Below are 3,199 nucleotides of genomic sequence, written 5' to 3'. Positions count from 1 at the left end.
TTTGGCCCTTTCTGACAACCCTCCAAATCAGGGCGGCCGTCTGGGCCTGGACTCGGGGCGCTTCTCCAGCACAGCACAGCAATTCCAGAGCTGATCCTGCTTAGAGCACAGAGCTGCGCAGCTCAGCTGCTGGAGCTCCGCTTTTATTTCTGTGCACGAGGGCTTTTGTCTGCAGCCCCGAACGCATCTGTTTCATAACCAGGACAAGAGCAGCTTTGCAGCTTGCTGTTCCCTCCCCAGGATGCTGCCTGGGTTTGTGTGCCGAAATATTTTCCTGGGGGGGGGGGTTGGGGGGAATGTGGGGCGGGTTGGGGCGAGGTGGGTGGGGAGAAACAACAGCACAGGGTTTTGGCTTTGGAGTTCATCTGATCCCCACTCTGGCTGCTGCCGGCCCGGCTCTGCTGGGCTGTGAAACCCTTTGGATGCTTTTGGAGCCCGACGCCAGGGGATGATTTCACTGCGCTGTTTGACTCACAGGCAGCTCGGTTTGGAAGCTGCGGTGGTTGGGGGGTTTTGTGTGCGTGTGCTTTTTGTGTGAGCGTGAGTAAGAGCTCACGCCGCTCCTGCGTTTCCCATCTGGGCCCTGTTTGGAATCCAAGGTGGATTTTTCTCTCGGCCGTTGTTGCTGTTATTCCCTGTCTCTTAAAGGAAACTGGTGGTGACGAAGGAAAAGGAGAAGAAGGTGGGGCTGTACACCATCTTCGTGAACCCAGCCAACACCTACCAGTTTGCTGTGGGAGGCAGAGATCAGTTTGTGAGGTGAGTGGGAGCCCCCCCAGCAGCGCTGCGGTCCTTAATGCCTGCAAAGCCCGCTCTCCTGTAAGCAGCACCAAGACCAGCGGGATTAACAGAGAGGGATTTGGATCCGTGGAGGTTTAGCACTGGGATCCGCTGCCAAGCCCTGCTCTCCCTTCCCCCGGAGGCAGTGATTCTCTTAGCCTTAACGAGCTTCTGAGCCATCTTCTCTCGGTCCTCAGCTGCCTGGCCAGGCCTGGTGCGCTTTGGAGCTGAGATGGAGCTGGGGAAGGTCTTTGTTTCAGCGAGACTGGGCTCCCCAATCCCAGCCCCCCTCCCTTCCCCTGCTGCAGCAATTAAAATCTCCCCGTGCTCACATAATGGCCAGCACTGGGACGACCCCACAGCTCTGGCTGCTCCGTCCCCGTGGCGCTGTGGGTTCGCCCAGCTGAGCCCTTCCCCACGGCCGCCTCTCCCGCACTGCCTGCCATCCTCTGCCCATCAGCAGCTGCAGGGATCCAAGCTGCTCTCCCCTCATGCCCTCATCCCCCCGCTGCGCTGCCCTCAGAGGCGCTCAGGGCTCCGTTTTGAGGCACAGACCCTCATTGCTTTGGGCCGAGGTTGCGTCTCCATGCAAGCAGCCCCACCGCGGCACCTGCGCTTGGCAGAGCTGCTCATTGCCCCCCATCCCTCCTCACTGCCCTTCGCCAATCATCCGCTTGCTGCCTTTATTGGGGGGGGGTCACTGAGCCCTGGATGCACAGAGCGCTGCTGACAGCAGCTTTGCAGCTGCTCAGAGGTGCTGCTCAGCACCCTGAGGACGCGGCCGGGCGCTGCTCTGTGCCGGCGGCATCGCCAGCCTTCCCCCATGAGCTCAGCAGACTGCGAGCCGAGCAGCAGCGCCTCCCTGCAGAGCCCTCAGTGAGCAGCCCCTCCTCCTCCCCGTGCTCCATCTGCTGCCTTTTTCGGCCGCCGTCCCCGTGCCCCATCCCGACCCCATCCCTCCTCCAGGAGCCGGGGAGGAGCGCAGAGGTTAACAGCTCCCGTGGGGCACAGCGTGGCGTGCTGACAGCCGCGTCCCCCGAGCGCGGGTTGCGGCCTGCGTGCTCACAGCCGTTGACATTGCCATGCGCCGCCGAGCAGCCGGCGACCTGATGAGAGCTGACACTGAGCTGCTCGGGCTGCAGTTTCTGCCTCTCCCATCCGCTCGTGGCTCCGCGCAGCGTCGCTGAGGGGCTGCGGTGTCGGACGTGGCATCGCCTGGTCGGGGCTGAGGCGCCCCGTTTGCACGAGCGTTTGGGGTGAGCGCCACACGTCTGCCTCCCCCCAGGATCTACGACCAGCGGAAGATCGACGAGAACGAGAACAACGGCGTGCTGAAGAAGTTCTGCCCCCACCACCTGGTGAGCCCCCGCTGCCCGCGCCTCTCATGTGCTGGGAGACACCTGGAGCAGCTGAGCCAGCCCCTACTGCCCGCTTCCCCCCATTGACCCCTTTACCCCCACAGCCCCCACTGCCTCCAACGTCCCTATTGACCCCACTGCCCCCACTGCCCCCATTGACTCCAGTGTCCCCAGTTGACCCCATTGGCCCCATATCCCCATGGACCCACATGGCCCCATATGCCCAATTCCCCCATTGACCCCAATGGCCTCATATCCCCTATGACCCCAGTGCTCCCACTGACCCCAATGTCCCCATTGACCCAAATGGCCCCAATGCCCCTATTGACCCCAATGCTCCCACTGACCCCAATGTCCCCAGCTGACCCCATTGACCCCAGTTGGCCCCATTGGCCCCATATCCCCATGGACCCACATGGCCCCATATGCCCAATTCCCCCATTGACCCCAATGGCCCCATATCCCCTATGCCCCCAAAACCCCTATTGACGCCAATGACCCCAATGCTCCCACTGACCCCAATGTCCCCACTGACCCCATTGACCCAAGTGGCCCCATATCCCCTGTGCCCCCAATGCCCCTATTGACCCCAATGCTCCCATTGACCCCAATGTCCCCATTGCTCCCCAGCGCTCTCTTTTTTGCCTAATTTGACCCAAATTTTCCACTGTCTGTGCTTGGCTTGGGGAGGCACGGCGACTCGTGCTCTGCCTTCGACATCAGTGAGCACGTGGCTGGGGTGCGCCGGGTCCTGGCAGGGGAGGAGCAGGCTGAGCTCTGTGCCTTTCCCTTTAGGTAAACAGCGAGTCCAAAGCAAACATCACCTGCCTGGTGTACAGCCATGATGGCTCTGGTGAGTCCCAGGCCCCCCAAAGCACTCGGGTGAAGTTGGGGAGGCCGTCCCAGCTCTCACGTTTCTGCCGTCCCCCCGCAGAGCTGCTGGCCAGTTACAACGACGAGGACATTTATCTGTTCAACTCCTCGCACAGCGACGGCGCTGAGTACATCAAGAGATACAAAGGGCATCGCAACAACGCCACCGGTGGGGGGGGGGGGGGGGG

The 3,199-nt window shown here is 61.8% G+C and overlaps 1 long non-coding RNA gene across 1 annotated transcript; it reads left to right on the top strand.

Moving 5' to 3' along the window:
- The first annotated feature begins 364 nt into the window (after positions 1-364).
- On the top strand, positions 365-3,175 carry LOC122193641. The gene is made up of 4 exons (XR_006182942.1): positions 365-759; positions 2,066-2,138; positions 2,934-2,991; positions 3,073-3,175. It is a non-coding gene; the product is annotated as an uncharacterized LOC122193641 (long non-coding RNA).
- The last annotated feature ends 24 nt before the right edge of the window (positions 3,176-3,199 follow it).

The sequence above is a fragment of the Lagopus leucura genome, unplaced genomic scaffold (assembly GCF_019238085.1).
Source record: "Lagopus leucura isolate 7727_CA_CO unplaced genomic scaffold, USGS_WTPT01 33655-0_obj-0_obj, whole genome shotgun sequence".
In the NCBI taxonomy this organism is placed as follows: domain Eukaryota; kingdom Metazoa; phylum Chordata; class Aves; order Galliformes; family Phasianidae; genus Lagopus; species Lagopus leucura.
This window is presented reverse-complemented; position numbering and strand designations above follow the sequence as displayed.